The sequence below is a fragment of the Plectrocnemia conspersa genome, unplaced genomic scaffold (assembly GCF_051122295.1).
Source record: "Plectrocnemia conspersa isolate PC_06_02 unplaced genomic scaffold, ASM5112229v1 ptg000013l, whole genome shotgun sequence".
NCBI classification, from domain to species: domain Eukaryota; kingdom Metazoa; phylum Arthropoda; class Insecta; order Trichoptera; family Polycentropodidae; genus Plectrocnemia; species Plectrocnemia conspersa.
Window position 1 is genome coordinate 559,419 of NW_028277177.1, and position 18,570 is coordinate 577,988.

The following is an 18,570-nucleotide window of genomic DNA, read 5'->3' on the forward strand; positions in this document are numbered from 1 at the left end:
TTAATATATTTTTTATTTGTTTTGTAGATTTTTTGTCGGATTATATCGCGTTTTGGTTTCTATTGTCTAAGTGCCGCATTTCAGTTTATTTTTTAACTACTGCGTTACCCCGAAAATACTACCTACTCCGAAAATGTGATGTTCCTGGTGTGATTTTTCAGGATGTTTTTAACATATTCACCGCCACGCGCATGTTTACATGCGTTGCTTTATCGGGCCCTTAGCGCCAAACGCATGTATACATGCGTTCATCTAAACCTGTGTTTTTTTAATGAAACTAGAGAGAAATGACTAGCTGTAATTTTTTTAAGAATCTTGTTACTTGAACAGTGATATGTATAGATTTAAAATTACACATCCTATTCAGTCTTTTGTAACTTGCGAGCACACCGTTAGGTTGACACAATTGTGTTGCGAAATTTTATTAATTTATTTAATGTAATCTAAATAATATTTTAAGTTCAGTACAGTGATATATAATCCTCCTAATATTTTATAATCGTATAGTGCTATAATTCTGACAATATTTTATAAGCGTTATATATATCTTTTATAACTGATCATTTTATTTTGTATAATATTTTTATTAAAAAAATAATTTAAATATGTATTTCGATAAGTTTATCATATAATTACTCTACGATTTACAATTAAGAAGCTTTACTTATACTATCAATCATAAAAAAGGCAAGTTCCTCTTGCGATAAATATAAAATATATAAAAATAAATATCAATTTAGTTAAATATGAATATAAAATATCATTTTTGAATATAAAGAATGATTGTCGGAAAGCGTTTTTATGATATATGTATGTACAGTCCGTCCAAGATATGAACGCTCATCGTCACAGTATTGGTGAGAAAATATAATAGGGTGACCATGTGAAATTACAAGTACAATTAATTTTTACTTTTCTAATTTAATTTGTTGAGGAAAATGTAAAATATCACTTTCTTACTTATTTTGTTTATTTATATACATATTTAACTCAAAAAAATGCTACCAGTTTTGGAATCACTCCCCAGGTTGAATATCTGTTTAATATAGTATTTAAAAAAATACCAACAGAACATTACAGGAATTGTTTTATTGTTTACTAAATACCACAACATTACGATAATTTATAATAAAAATATAACACAATATAATTTTTAATGCAATTTCCAACGTATGGTCACCCTACCCTTAAAACAGCCCTGATTTAGTATTGGTAACGTTCTCCTATCGGTGTAAACAAATTCGCGGAAAACTGTATATGTATGCATGTATGCGTACACGCACCCTTATTTCCAACACAACGATGATGAGCGCTAACATCTTAAATGGACTATATGTGTTTAATTCTTATAACGCAAATATAAATCGAATATTGATAGGGGTTAAAGATTTAACCATATGATGTTTAAAGAATGCAACTCGACGTTAAACATAAGTTTTTTTTCCAAAATTGTGGCATCCATAGTCATATACTATGCAAGATAAAAATATCAATTACATACTTAAATAAGAAACTCACTTAAATTTTACATTTAAAAATCGATTCAAATTACGTCATAAAATGCATTTCTGAACGAAAAATGCATTATTTTAATGATATATTTTAGTGAAATAAAAAAGTTAATAAAAATGAACGATTGCGCATATCCAACGAAACATAAATAAACACCCTAAAAACAATCCTTAAAAATTTGAGCATTTACCTGCTAATATATATCGACAGCAACAAAAAATCGCTAAAAGCTAAGATCATATTCGACAAAAACGACCGCCTATAATCAAATGCAATACAAAAATGACGTTTGCAGATAAACAAATTACTAGCAAAACAATAACATTGACATCGCAATTATACTTTGTGGGTAAATAATAAATGTAAATAAATAAAAACACCGTTAGAAAGCGCTGTAATAAATCAGAATATTTTCAGCTCATTTAACATTTTATTATGAATAAAATTTCGCTTTAGATTTCTTTGACGCATCAGCTCGCATTAGTTTAAAAATATAGTTTTTTAACTGAAAAGTGGAGATTTTATGAATAAAAGGCAATAATCTGCTTCAAAAAAGACTTTTGCTTTGGCAGCTTTAAACTTTTAAATTTACTTGTGAGAAAGTTACGAGCTCAACTCGAAAATAAGAGCAACCAGTGACTCTAAAACAGTTGAACTAACAATTTACGCAGAGTTACAAATAATAGAGTAAGTATTATTATAATATATATTTATTCGCCTGATACAAATAATTGCAAATAAAAAAAGTGTACACTGCATAAACTTTTTAAAATGTTTGCGTGACATAGTATGTATGTGTAAAATGCTGTTCCGATTTATTTGAGGCATGGATATTACAAAAGTTGTTATGCCAAACTCGAGTGGGAACTCCCGCTCGGACTTTTTTGCACTGTCGGCTCACGAACTGCGCGGACATGGTGGCTAACCTATGCATAATAATGTGTAGAATAAAATACATCTAACAAAGTAGGATAGTGTATCATTTAATGGTTCTTCGAGCATCGGTATGAAAAAAATACTTTTTGTTTGGAAAGGACACGCGTATAAATATATATAAATAGACTTACTGTTTAAATAGGTTACGGAAAATGTCCTACAGATGAAAAATATACATACATTAATATTAGTAATATTTATGTAAAAGTTAAACATTTTTTTTTAAATAGAAACTGAAAATTGCGCAAAAAACTACAAACGGAAGCTCGCATGTTGACCTCAACGTTTTCAATTTAAAAATCGAATCTCCACGCAAATCAACTACCATTATACGAAACGAGATTCGGTGGCAGTTTGAAGGTATCCCGAGAATACCTACGAATCCCACATACATAGGTACACCTCTCGTTTTGCGCACGCGTGCCTCGGACGTATCCCCTCGCAGGTCCACCAATTGATTCCATTATTGCAGGGTGGAAAGTGAGGGTTTGCACACTCTAATCCGACAGACTTACCCTCCGCAAGATAGTTCCGCTACTAACTAACCACCCCAACACCAAAATTTCTAGAGAGAGATCAAAAGGGACCGACTACATTCATAATACATTATTTGAGAGCGGTAATTACATTAAGCCCTGACAACTTGCAAAACTCATACAACATTCAATTCGGAGACCATTCGGATATACGTAGGTATAATGTTTTGCAAAGCGGCTCTCGCTCTATTTCTGGTTTATACACAACAACTCCAAGGGATTGTATTAAAATTAAAGCGCTGTAAATGCGGTGATTAATAATTCCGATTGTCGGCTGATATTTTTGATTTTGACGTTGAATAGATATACTTTACACAAATGATTATTTTTTATTAGCTTGTGATAATGCTGCTACTTTCGACCACAAATAAATGGCAAAACAATATTAACCTTAATCGGACAGATACATATATTAAATCGTATCCCCAAAAAAATGTGAAAAGACACCTAGGATTATTCTTCGTATTGTTAGCAAAGGTTCACGGACTGAATGACAGAGGAAATGGACGACAAACCAACCAAGATCCTCTTTAAATTACCAGTAAGTACTTTATAAAAAACGCCTATTTAAAGCATTTGACTTCGAATCGAAATATTAGTAATTCGAAACCGTATTAACCCGTTCGCGCACGGATAGGCGCGGTTGTATTCTAATTACGATTTAACCCGTTCGAGCCCGTAAGTCGCTCGCCGCCGGTGCAGTGTTGTAAGTTAATTAATTATTAAACGTTTCGGTTAAGCCGACAGCCATATCATTCGGGCTAATCCAATAAGCGTTGTTCACAAAGTGGAAATCCTGAAAGTTTATTCCGAGCCCGGCTCTAATTAAAACTCCTGTGTTTAACGTTTGACGTGAAATCTCTCGCTAATTAAATCCGCCAAACCAGAATGGATAGACGTCGAGAAGACGAGATGATTTAAGCTTTAACTTTTCGCGATTTAATTTTGTTATCAAGACGGGAGACGAAAAACGACAATCTTCGAGCGCAAATTCGATAAAGCAATATTGAATTTATCGTTCAAAAAAATAACATTCTTAATTCAACTGACAACTTTGCAATTTAGCGACATACGGATAAATCAAAACTGAATTACAAATGTTAGATCAATATAATAAAAAAAAACGTTAGATTTGCTCTAATACATGTTTACATCTTTACATAATAATTCCAGTTCCAATTCATAAATAATTACTCTAAGCTATAGATACATACCACACGTTCGTAGTGTTATTGGTCTAAACCAGTGTTTCCCAAAGTGTGGTACGGGAAGAATTTAGTGGGGGAACGCGCTGCGCCTGGTGCAACAAAAGAGCCTATTCCACTTTGCGTCATTTTTTTTAAAAATCTAACAAATGAAAGCATGAAACAATCCAACTTAAAGCGCCATTTTGAGACAAACACAATCAGTACAATGATAAACCAATCGTTTTTTTTTTAAATAAACTTAAAGATTTAAATCAGTATCGAAAAGTCATGCGGAGTTTGACAGGAAGTGACAATCAAAAAAGCCTAGAAGCTTTGTATCGGGTGTTGCTTTTGATTGCAAAATACAGTGCAGCGGAAACGATATGTGAAACTTTAATCAAGCCTACAGAAGTAATGATAGGAGATAAGGCAAAACAAACTTTTGACCGCGTTCCCTTCTCAAATAATACAGTTCATCAACGAATCATTGATATGTCTAATAATGTAAAACAGATGTTATTGTGTGATATTTTTCAAAGTCGTTATTATGCATTACACGTTGACGAGTCCACTGATATTGCAAATTTTGCAAATCTTATGGCGTTTGTTAGATACGAAAAAGATTAAGGAATTCATGACGACTTTTTATTTTGCCTGCCTTTATCAGGTCATACAACAGGAGAAGATATCTTTAATGTTATGAATAAATTTATGCAAGAGAACAAAATTGATTGGAATATATGTGTTGGAATAAGCACAGACGGAGCAAAAAGTATTCAGAATGTTGGTCCGAATGTCACATACACAGATATTTTGCCAACACAAAAAATGCCCGCTGATCTACAGAAAGTTCTGGATAAAAGCGTGACTATCATTAACTACATTAAAGGCCGTCCTTTGAATGTACGACTTTTTTCGCAAATGTGTGAAGAAATGGGGAGTAACCATACTCAGCTCCGTTTTCATACCGATGACTCGAGAGAAAATTCTAAACCGATTATTTGAACTTATAGATGAACTTCAAGTTTTTCTTAATGATAGATTTGAGCTGAGAAACTGTTTATATGACTGGAAATGGCTTTGTAAATTGGCATACTTAACAGATATATTCTCTGTTTTAAATTGTCTCAACTTATCGTTACAAGGCAAAGAAATTTCATTGTTTCACGTTCAAGATAAAGTGAACGCTACCATGGCAAAATTTAATTTGTTGCAAAAGAGAGGTGGTAATGGAGAAATGGACTTGTTTCCCACTCTTCAGATAAAATTGATGATGATACTCTGAAATGTATAACACAACATTTAAAGAAAAAAAGTGGGCCTGAAAAATTATTTTCCTGATTTAAACAAAAATATTGAATGGATAAGATGTCCGTTCAATATTAATACAACATCCATGCCAGAAGGTTTTATCACATGCGGAAGAAGAGCAATTGTTAAAATTAGCTTCAGACGGATTCTTGAAAAATAAACATAAGTAGTGTACTTTAACGTCATTCTGGTTGCAAATGCAACATGTGTATCCAGTTTTAACAGAGAAAGTCCTAAAATACATCTTGCCTTTTCAAACTTAATATCTATGTGAAGTTAGTTTTTCAACATTTGTAGACATTAAGTCAAAAAAAAGGAACAGGCTTTTGGATGTGGAACAAAGAAAAAATAATCATTTTTTAATTGTTATTAAAATATATGCATTTTTTAACGAGGGGTAGTCAGTGTTACGAAAATTATAGAAGGGATACACAGATGTCGAACGTTTGGGAAACACTGGTCTAAACTAAGCAATGAGAAAATTGTCATTGAAGTTATTTATGTAAATGATCATAAGTGAGTTGTTTAGTAAAGCAAACTAATTTAGATCTGATAATTAATGAATTAAATTAATTAATTCACATTATTTAAACAATTCTCACTATAAAAATATAATTTATTAAATAGAAAAATCTCCGTTTTAAAAAGTTATTTTATAATATTAAAATAGAAGCTAGCGCTATTTTATTAATTTAATATAACTTATAGTTTTGATTATGAATATCGAAAAAATCCTCACTACTCGTTTCAAATGTGTATGTTTTTTTCTTATAGAATTGCTCGAATATTTGTACTCACATTCAATTTTTTTGCTAACAAATATAAACTAAAAAAATACATTGCTATAAATGAATATATTTTATAGTAAAAATATTATATTTATTCAAAACGAATCTTAGCAAAAAATAATCTCACTGCTCAACTCGTAATAAAATATAAACTAATTTTTTTAACTTACTCCTTAAATATGAAAAATTTCGGTACCATTTGTATTATATTCATTAACTTGTATGTAAAGTACGCTCGGGATAAGGATTCCGGTTTGTTATTGTGTGCATGAACTGTGTGGCTCAAAACAATTTCGCTCAGAATATTTAATTTTTTTATTTAAAAAGGAAGTATATGTTTATTTAACATACATACATCTGAGCTAAGTTGGAAATTTCAACGGACAATTAAAAATATATTATATAATCAAAGAAACCAGCCATTGATGTCATTAATTAAATATTTGCAAAATTCAAAATCTTTCACTAGTCAAAAAGTCTTTAGCTATTCTTCAAAAGCAAAAAGATAAAATGGGGAAAGAAATTGGGGAAAGAAATTATTCGCAGATTGTTTAATGGCTCGACGACTCTATTAATTCATTAGAATTCATTAAATAAACTAAAAAATTATCATTGGCGCAACAATAAGAATAATAACTTTTTAAGCCTTACAGAGAATAGTGTAAAAAAACCAACAGCTTACGGATTAATGGAAAAATAATTAAAATACTTTAAACCACGGGTAAGAGAACGAATAACTTGCAGTGTATATTTGAAGCCTTGATATCAATTAAACCAATATCAACACAAAATTATTTAAAATAAATCTCTAGAGGTCGAAATTCTGTGCCACACTGCACTTTAATGACGAATACCAGCGTTGACGAATCAGCGACTGTCCTTAAAAGAGAAAGCGAGACAACGAAGTACACGCTACATCGCTTCTCCCTCTCATATAAATGTACACGCACATAATAACAAACCGGCATCCTTATCCCGAGCGTACTCTATAATACTAACAATTTTATTTTAAAGCTTTTAAAAAAAGATGATTGGCATTTCCCCCCCCCCTCCCATTTTTTACCGAATAAATTTTTAATAATAAAACTATTGTATTATACGTATTCAAAATAAAATCAAACTTTTAAGCAATGCTTTATAAGTAAAAATATCGAAAAAATACTCGATGCATATATTTTTTATTAGGTGTCGAGAAAGCGAATTATTGCGATTTTTTTGCACTTGAAGAAATCTCAAGCTTATCTCAGTGTTGTCGTTTTTATTTTACAGATAAAATAATAAGTTTGATATCAAATAATTTAAAATAAGGTTTGAGATAAAATATTGAAAAAATCTTAACTGCCAATTAAAGTAACATCAACACAAAACGAGAGGAATTTTTCCTAGGGCAAATTTTTTTAACAAAAAAAAACGAGAATGTCTGAATATATTATACTTGACATGGTATGTGTTTTTTAGAGGGAATTTGTAACTCTGTATCTGCGATACTTTACTGTATTACACTCATTTTTTCCTTCATCAAAATTTCTCAAGAATTCTCGAAAAATTTGAGAAGCTAAGTCGTGAATTCTCATTTCTCGAGAAATGAAAATCATAGAAAAATCAGAATGCTATTTTTAAATTTTATATAAAATATTTTAAGAGACTAGTCTAGTCCCTCAGGTCTAATGACAAAGCTCACATTTTTGTTACGTTCGCGCGATATTTTTGCAAGCAAAAGCTACATTGAAAACATGTTTCGCTATCACGCGAAAACGCGTGATCGGACAATAAAGTGCTAATACAAAATTAAACCATTAAATCTAATATACCATTACTAATACTAACGCATGTCTAAAATAAATTGTGTTATACATATAATAAAGAGTAAAATAAAACATGTACGACTAATACTCGAAATAAAAACCGTCCTTATTACCCCATTGTAACGCATTGGGCTTAGCATATATTGTGTTATATCGATATCAATACAATAATAATTCAATAATAACCTAGGATAACATTAGTAGTTTCAAGGACATTAATTCTTGAATGTAGAATTTCATTCAAATTGGAAATAATCAGAAGTGGCTTAAGGACTTAATTAATTATAAGTTTGCGTCTAGCTCCCCTACCCCCCACCACCCGTGTTTACACACTGCCGCCAGACGGCCAATGAAGTGGATATCAGTTAATGTAGTAAGTACGGCCAAGTTAAGTTTCGAGCGTTTAACCGAGTTAGAGCAACAGCAATTAGTTGCTGCCGGCTCAACTGGTGCTCGCTCACTCTATATCTCTAAACTTGCCGTGGACTAAGTTTTATTGCAAACTTAACCCGATTACGAGTCGGTCAAAATTTCAGGTGTTACCGAGGGCAGTTACGGATATCTACAAACTTTTGAGAACTGCGGTCACTAGATGTTTAAAAAGTCTCAGTGACGGAATTATTTTCATTGAATCATTTAAATTTTTAATAAATAAATATTTATTAAAAAATAAAAATTAAATGATTTAAAAAATATCAGTTTTTATTAATATAAATTCTCTGTCAATGTCAAAACCGCAAATCCAATTTAAACACTGTCTTTTAAAACTAAAGCACAAAAATACATGTTTATAAATAATGATCATTAAATTTTTCTTTATAAGAATGCCCAATTCGACAATTTTACTCTTTCGTGCAAATTCAAACCGCTTCACACTTGATTTATAGTTGCAAAAGCCTAAGAAAAACACTGATCCAGCTAGCATCTGAACCGAACTCGACTTAGGTTTCTACGATTCTATTAGATCAGAGAGTATAATTTTTGTTTCGTTCACCTGTTGGTCTATAAGGGAAGCTCGTATTAGAGGTGACGAGTTGAGCAAGCGGATGAGGACTCCAGACGGCGAGGAGTCCAGGTGAGAGCCTGGTATCTGGCAATAGAAAGAAATGTATAGTCAAGAATGTTCCGTTAACAATTCGTCAATGTAATGGTTTCCCATTGTCATCTACTTTGGAACAAATAGGATGCCGGATTGGAGTTGTAACGGAGCAATTAAATAATAATTTGGGGGCATCAAAAGTCCATTCCAATTAAAATATGTTATTTATGTAATAATTAATCCTAATAATAATCATTAAAAATCGGTTTTAGTGATTATTAATATCATAAAATTTCTCACTGCTTGGTTCATTATTTAATAAATATTTAAATTTAATCAATTACTATTTGTTAAAAAGATATATGCAATATATCAGATTCGTTTAAATATTTTTTTTTAAGATTCATATCAATAATATAAAAAATACAGAAAAACATAAATAAGCAATTCTAAAAATATATAAAATTCTCACTGCACGGTTTTTTAAAATTATATCTTAATGGCGTTATTGTCTGGTTTACATGATTTTAGTTGACCGGTGATTAGTATTTTTAAATCGCAATGCAAAGCGAGAAATTTAGCAATTTAATAAAAAAAATTACGCTTAGTGAAATATTTTATAATTTTTTTTGTTTTAAATAGCTGTTAAAAAAATATAATACATAAATTAATATATTCATAAATTTTAATACGTATGTTCTGAGTATATGTTCAAAAATACATAATAATATATAAAATGAAGCCCGAGAGAAACAAAAAAAACTTTCGGGAAGTTGATTCCTTAATGTGGCTTTGCTCGTAAATACAATAATTAAACACATAGTAAATAAATAATAGGCATAATAAGTGATATTCGTTTATGAAAAGTGTCGAGTTAAGCAGTCGGAATACATAATACCACGTGCCAATTGGTGCCTACGCAATTCGAGCGAGCGACTCGCACAATTCAATTTGTCCCATTGGCCAATTGCCGCTAATGCGATAAGGAAAAAAGGTTGGTGACGCCTGACACTCGAGCGCCACTCCACGCATCTTGGCTGACAAAAGGAGCACTTTTGTATTTAAATAAATAAATGCATGCTCCGCTACAAATTTATGACTGCAGAAAATATGTCTGCATCATAAATATAGGATGTATGAAGTAGCAAAAACTGTGAGCTCTGGCGTCTTAAAATTTGTATCAATACGTAATTTTTAAAACTTAATAATTGTATGATTTAACTTTTTTTTTGACTCATAATTCACACATTTTTTAAATTTAATATCTCTATATATAAAACATATTTGGTAATTCCAAATTGCATGTCATTTTTTAAATCAAAAAATTACTATTAAATGTTTATTTATATTTTATTGATTCAAAGCATAATTTCATTCTAAAAAGTCAGTTTCACACAATTTTTTGAGGATTTGCCTTCCTTGAATTCGCCCAGAAAAATTCATATAATTTAATTAAATACTATTGTATAAATATTTTTTAAATATAAACATAAAAAAGTTTAAAAGACGTCACTGATTCAAAGCCAGAGATTCTCGGATTATCCTTTAAAAAAATATCTATTTAGATAATATTTTTTTAATATGGAATTTCATTGAAATCATATCGAAATACATTTTCACTGGTAGATATATTTTTTCATGTGAAATTATAATTTATTTGTCAGATTTTAATTGACTTATGCGCCGCAATTTTTTTAAAAGAAATTTATATGACATGCAATTTTGTATAAATTATTCACTTGAAAAAAATCTACCATTGTCCAGATATGCACTAGATGTGCAGTGTCCAGATGTGTACTAATACAGCAATTACAAAATACGTAATCAACGGCCAAAGCAAAACATATTGTTTAGACTAGAATTTTAAAAAAATATTTCGGAATTACCAAATATATTTTATGTTAAAAAATACAATAAAAAATAGTGTTTTAAACTTTAAATCAGTGCGAGGTTTCGTTTCAGTTATTCCTGCTGTTGCAAAAAATTCGATAGACAGATAATAAATTACTCAAAATTAAACATTAAAAAGAAATAAAAAAATCAATACTAGCCATTGAAAAGGTCCACAACTACACAAAATTTCATTTGAGCATGAGCAGGTGAAGACATTTGCCCCCCTTCCCCATTGAATTTGATCAGAAAAGTCCATGTTACTAAATAATAGGAAAAGCGGAAAGTATTGATAATTTTTAAAGGGACGATTTAAAAATTAGTTTGCCGCCGGCTGTCGTCGAGTTAACACGTAAGATTTGATCTTATTTTGTAGCTCTGTTAGTCTAATTTTGTTAATACTCAGAAGGTTTTTTTTTACCCTATAGAAAAAAATGTCAAGGCCAGAAATCGAGGAGACCCATTTGCGTTATTATATGCTATTTTTGTTCGATCAAGGAAAGAAAGCAAAAGAAGCCACTCAGATCATCTGTGAAATTTATGGAGACGTATTGCATCTTCAAAAATGTCACAGGTGGTTTAAAAAATTTAAAAGTGGTGATAGGGGTTGAAAAATGCCCCCAAATCGGGAAGACTTACAAAATTGTACGATGAAGTGTTAAAATCAGCAGTGGAAGCGGACCCCCGAAAAATCATCAGAGGAGCTTGGCTGCCCTTGGACGACCGTTAAAGACCATCTCAAGCGCATTGAAAAAAAAACACAGGCAAGGAATTTGGGTACCGCACGAACTTTCACAAACGGCCATTGAGCAGCGAATTACCATCTGTTTGTCGCTATTGTCTAGGCACGAAATGCCATCATTTTTGAGAAGGATCGTTACAAGCTATGAGAAGTGGATCCAATACAACAATCCAAAGAAAAAAATCAATGGCTTTCTAAAAACGAAGTACCCATACCTACCCCTAAACCCTCATTGACCTTAAAAAAGGTCCTTCTTTGTGTTTGATGGGACATGATTGGCGTCATCCATTACGAGTTATTAAAACCTGGTCAAACCATTACTGCAGAGGTATGCTGTGGTCAATTAGTCAGAATGAAAGCGGAGCTGTTGAAAAAACGTTCAGTTTTGGTCAACAATCAAAGGCGAATTTTGCAGCACGACAATGCCAAACTACACGCGGCACGGATAACGCAGAAAAAAATCAGGGAACTTGATTTTGAAGTTTTACAGCATCCCCCATATTCTCTGACTATTATCTTTTCAGATCTTTAGAGCATTCCTTTAAAAATAAAATTTTTAATTCATTTGACAGTATCGAAAATCACATAGAATCATTCTTTAACGAAAAACCTGCAGAGTTTTATAAGAAAATGATTGAAAAGCTGCCTGAACGTTTGATAAAAGCAATAGAAAACAATGGAAATTATTTTACTGATTAAAATTGTATATATATTTTTTTAATAAATTTTTTGTATGTGAAAAAAAAATATCATTACTTTCCGCTTTTCCTATATCAAATACTATGAATCTTAATGAAATCGAAATATTAAAAAAAATATCACTTTTGCCCCCCCCCCTCCCTCCTCCCCATAGAAAAAGACAAAATAACGTCTCTGAATCTAAACCAGAAATTCTCTAATTATCCCTAAAAAAAGTAAAAAAAACAGATTTGAAAATATTTTTTTAATATTTCATTTCGGTGAAATAATATCATAATATATTTTATGTTATTATTTTTAAATTAAAATTTTCACATTAAGACAACCACAATATTTAATATAATTAAACCATGTTTTTAAGTATTATAAAAATATATAAAAATTCCACAATCCAACAATAAAATATTGCACTGCAGTTTGATTTATTTTTAAATAAAAAAGCATTTTTTGTAAAAGTTACACGATCAAAAAAGTTACTGACTATCGAAAATAATAGGTACAATAACTAAAAAAACAGCTGTATGCTGCCAAAGATACATATGCTATCTATAAATAAACGAGATATTTCTGTGAACGTTTTTATAAATCTTCTTAAAATAAATTGCAGTTTGAAAAAAAAAATACTTGAAAAGTTTTCCTCCTCCTTTTTTGCATAATAGCATTTTTTTAATAATCAAAATATATTTAAATGCTTGGCCTGATAATTAAAATAAAAACGTTATTAACATCTGCTTCAAATAAAAGTGCACTCAGCTTTTGATTTATTTAAATATCGTATATTAATATTATATCATATTTTAATAAAATATGATTAATGTTTTTTAAAAATAATAAATGTAGAGCTATCATTAAATAAAAATAAAACAAAATAAGTTATGGCCCATGAGGGGATCGAACCCGCGACCTTCGCGTTATTAGCACGACGCTCTAACCAACTGAGCTAATGGGCCAGTTGTCAGTTGCGCTCAATTTTATCGCCAGCTCTCGAGTTTCCTATGAATCGCTATTATTAAGTCATACCAGTTATCAACGTTCGCTTGCATAAGCTGTTTCATACAATAATCACGATATGTACACATACATTTACGAATATGCTATGCTGTGAAAGGAAGCGATAAGATCTCGGCTCTTCTCGTTTAAAGTGTTCTAAGCGCACTTCCTTCCTTTTTTAATTTTACTAATGTTTATGAATATTGAATTAACGCGCACATTCATAACAAGTGCCACAATCTTATCCAGATTGTATGGTGTAAGATCTATATTTATTTGTATGGCGGCTGACGAGAATCGCGTTAATAAAAGGTGCGATCTCTTTCACGAAAATATGCTATTCATACCTAAGGTATAAGCAATCTTTTGTTCATCGTTGAATGGATGATATAAATAAGACCTCTTATTTAAAATATGTATTAAGAAAATTAAAAATAGTTTATTCGATTCCATGTTTTTTTTAATAAATACATTATGGAAGAAAGTTGAACTTTTTCATCATCAAAAATAATTATGTAATATTCGATAATATTTTTTTAACTTAATTTAATTATTCACAAATATTTTTTTAATTACAGCAGAGATTTAAAAATATCATCTACCATTGCTGTAAAAAAATACATAACCTCAAAGCTCATTTCAAGCACTTTTGTGTTAAGTGTTTGTGCGAGATCTTTGATTTTTGAGCCCCAATATATACATACATATAAATACAGGATTTATTTTTAATCGCGAATATTTATATTACATATTTCTTTTCGATGCCAAATTACTTTTTACCGACACCCAGTCTATAATGAACCATACCGAGGACAATATAGAAAGTTCATCAAATACCGTGACAATGGCAGGGATTTACGTGCCGAAAGTTCGGTGAAAAGTATATGTATTTCAACTGCAGAATTTTTGTTGCCAAAGGCAGCATATTAAGGTAGATTTCTATATATAAAAATGTATAAAAAAAACATTTTTTTTATACATTTATTTAATTTAAATTTAATATATATTATATCTTTATCATTTTAAACCTCGTTATTTTTGTAAAAGATCTTTAAAACGGAGAATTTTTAATAAATTGAGTATCAAGATGGTAGAACAGAGTAACTAACAAACCTAACCAAGATATTCATACGGTTTACTTTTAAAATAAGTTTGATTCGATTATAACTACGTCAGTAATTGGGTCCTTAAAAACCGTTATATAACAATATTTTTTTAATTATTCTATTTTAATTTTTGTGATAAAACATGTTTAACCTCTTAACTTTTTTTACGAATTTTTGTTCCGTGATTATTGCGCAAATTAAAATTGTGAAAATTTGGATCATAGATGACCAATATACACATACATATATATGTATTTAAGAATACGTCAATATATATATATATACATAAAAAAAACTGTTTATATCACAGATGGCAATATAATTTAATTTCAAAATATTATGTTTTAAAAATATTTTACAGTTATATCAGTTATTTACATTGGTACGATCAGGCTTGCCAAGAGGGGGGGAGAGAGAGGACAAATTTCCAAATTTCTGAAAAATATCATAGCAAGGATATACGTACAAAAAAATAATGAATCTGAACTAAATTACAGTAGTTTGAGATTTATGTACTGATGTATTTCAGATATAAGTTCCTTTAGCCTTTTATACATACAATAAATAAAAAGAGCGGAAGTGGGTGCCTTCAAAAGCACCCACTTTCTATGTAGTACTTTCGCGATAAACATTATTATGCAAAGGGACAGATTGTAGTTTTTTGACGCGGCTTCGTTTTTTTAACGTTTAAAAAATATTAGACATAAAAGAAAATATTTAACGAATGTAAATTAGTAGCAGTAAATTTAAGTATTCTAGTATTGAATACTAGAAAATGCTATAAATATATTAGATACTCTGTTTTATTAATTATTTTTAAAACTAAATTTTAAGCCAAACAAATATATTTTAATTAAAAATAAATCTATAATACATATAATATCTGATTTTGTAAAATACAACAATATTATTCTGATGCTTTAAAATCGAAATGGAAGTAATTTAAATACTATTTTGTACAACAATAATATTCGAGAAGTTAATTAAATCAAAAATAAATTTGGTTTTATAAATAATTTATGTATGTATAATAAATAGACGCTAAAAAATAAACGGTCATTTTTTAACGATAAACGGTTCGTAGCATTAAAATAATATGGTCAGTTAATAATGATGAACCATCATGAACGGTCAATGAAGAGATTCAAACAGCTTTTTTTAATATATTTATAAATATTAAATTAAATCCATCGTGATCTAACATGTTACCCCAATGCTTCACGATGGTCGAAAATAATACATTATATTATTTCAATACACAGAAAATATATAATAAAATAATACATAAAAAAAGTGAACAAAAAAAATCATAAAATATTAAAATTATATGATATGAACCAGACCAACTCCTCGTAGCTGACATCGAACAATGTAATACTTCAGTACAATATATAATAATTATAATAAGATATATTGTACTGAACTATTAAATTAATCTAATTTCACTGTTGAGTTTTTAGTATAATATAATACAATGAACTAGTAATTAAAAAATATTCAAATCATTATTTATTATTGTTATTGCTTATTGTTTTTTATTTGTGCCGCGTATCGAGAAACTTTCAAACAAATAGAAAAAAATACCCTTGAACTTGTGGGGTTTAAAATGAATATTAACTTATTTATACGATTTTTTTTTTTTTTTTTGTCTCTTACAACCCTTGTGCACATAATGAGGGCTTATTACCGAACCACCCCGCGGCGCTATTGTCCGAATCCCCCACAACAGTTAAACACAACGCCCCACTTGCCCCACATGTGTCGCTTGCGAACTGAATTGACACCCACGGCGAATCAAGACGCAATGAACGCCGACACCATTAAAACAGTCAATTTCATTATCTGACACAAATAATTTATTTAGGCGTGCGTCGAGTGGTGGGCGAGCGCAGTTTGCACGTCGTAAAACTGCTGCAAAATTATTATCGTCGCAAGTGGCGCTAAGTCGACCGCTTTACCCCACTTGCATTCGAGTAAGATGTATGATAAATATTATATTTGGGATCTACTCTGAACGACGAGTAGGACAACGCGATAGAGATAAAATTTTGGATCGAGAAAGTTAGGACAATGTTCGTCCAAATAAAGAGAGTACAAGAAAGATCGTGAATTGATAAAAAAAAAATCTGACACGATTTTATTGCTTTTGGCGAGGTTTTTGATTGTTGGTCAAAATTCGGTTTATATGTTCTTCATTGGATTCTCACTTATTATAATGCGTAATAGTGTTATAAAAAGACTCAATATGAACGCTAGATAAACAAGCGTTTCACTTGAATTTAGCCAGATAAGCTTGCACGAGTTTGCCAAACACAACGATGTTTCCGGCAATAATTATGAGGAGCTAGAACAATGTATTTGTCATTATGCACATCTCTTCCACTTTATTTTATATTTTTTTACATTTATTTTAAAATAGATGGGAGCATGTTTGAAAATTAGCTGATACGTAGAATATGTATGTTAAAATATAAATATTTTTATATTTTAACATATAAAATATAAATAGTTATATTTTTTTATAAAAACTAAGGAAATTTAGTATTTAAACTAGATCAACGCTTTATGCATTACTTTCTATGTTAGCATGTTTTAACAGTTGCGTGTTATTACGTATATATTTCAGCATGGAAGCGCAGAAGATAAAGTGTAAAATGCAGCATTATGAAAATTTATTGACCAAATATTTCATATTTATTGTATACATAGATGTAAGTCGATAAGCTATAGCTATAATATATCTATTTCAATGTCATAATTTGAATTTTGTGCTATTTCCAATAATCCAGTGAATTTCAATCAAACGTAGGAATAAACATTACGTTTATAAAATAGATACTATTTTGAATTTTCTAGGATCAAATTGAGTCGCTTAGATTACAAGTCTGGCACTTTACCGATACGCTAATATATATTGTGTTATACAACGTAAATTTATTTGCATGCGTCTTTAAAACCGAATGATATTTTTATGCTGTATGCTTGGGTATAATCATTAGACAACTTATATAGTAGAATTAATATATCACCATTGATATATAGCATCGGTTCCCAACCTGTGGTACGCGAGTGGATAGTTGGTGGTACGCGAAAAATAACCAGTAAAAAAAAATCAGTCATTAAATTATCATTTAAAATATTGTATTATTCCTAAATGTAATTTTTCAGAAAAGCTCGATGACGATCTTTAATGTTAATGATAAAATTGAAAGTATCATTAAGAAATTAGATTTTTGGAAACAGTGTATCAAAAACAATCAACCGGAAGTATTCGAAACTCTACATACTTTTTTGGTTGAAAATAAAGTTAGCTTGTCTCAAGATTTACGAGAACATTTGTCTCAGGATTAAAATCGTCTTTCATGGAGTATCTTCCAAAACCCGAAAACAAAGATAATAATTGGATTTCAAACCCCTTCTGTGTAGAAAATTTAGAAAAAGCTTCATCGTTATCAATAAAAGAAAATTTAATAGATTTATCAATTGACAAAAAATAGAATTCGAACGAAACAATCTAATTAATTTTTGGTTAAACATCGATAAAGAATATGAAGAACTTTCTGAAAAAGCTCTCAAATTCTTATTACCGTTCACTAGTACGGAATTAGTAGAAAGAGCTTTTTCTTTATATGTATTTTTAAGAAATAAGTATCGAAACAAACTAGACGCAGGTGTAGATTTAAGGGTATATCTCACAACTTTTGAAGCAAATTTCAAAAAATTATGTACTTCGAAACAAGCACAAGGATCTCATTAAATTTATTTTGCTTATATTATTGTGCTTATATTTTCGTAAAATTTGTTTAAAAATTAAACTTAAAACTTGATAACAATGTGTTATAATCTTAAGCAACACTTTCATAACTATTATTTTCGATAATAAATAATTTCGGTTATAAAACTATTTTTAAATACAATTTCAATAATATTATTATATTTAAAACAAAAATTTCGCCTGCGGCGCTGCTGTAAATTTGTAAAAATGAAAGTGTAAATTGTCTCATTTATATCAGAAAAATGTTTACAGTT

General features: G+C 29.9%; 1 protein-coding gene and 1 non-coding gene across 7 annotated transcripts in view; both read right to left on the reverse strand.

The window, feature by feature from the left end:
* The window catches only part of LOC148226835 (dorsal root ganglia homeobox protein-like), a 129,399-nt gene that overhangs the window by 99,770 nt on the left and 11,059 nt on the right, over positions 1-18,570 (reverse strand). For 2 of the 6 annotated variants that reach the window (XM_088202278.1, XM_088202274.1), the window contains exon 2: positions 9,070-9,165. The exons of 2 other annotated variants lie outside the window; for them this stretch is intronic. The gene's annotated coding sequence lies outside the window, so the exon portion shown is untranslated. Of the gene's footprint in view, positions 1-9,069; positions 9,166-16,228; positions 16,315-18,570 lie in introns of those variants that run through there. 2 more of the 6 variants (XM_088202276.1, XM_088202279.1) reach the window with 2 other exon arrangements.
* TRNAI-AAU (transfer RNA isoleucine (anticodon AAU)) lies at positions 13,322-13,395 on the reverse strand. Its single transcript has one exon. It is a non-coding gene; the product is annotated as a tRNA-Ile (tRNA).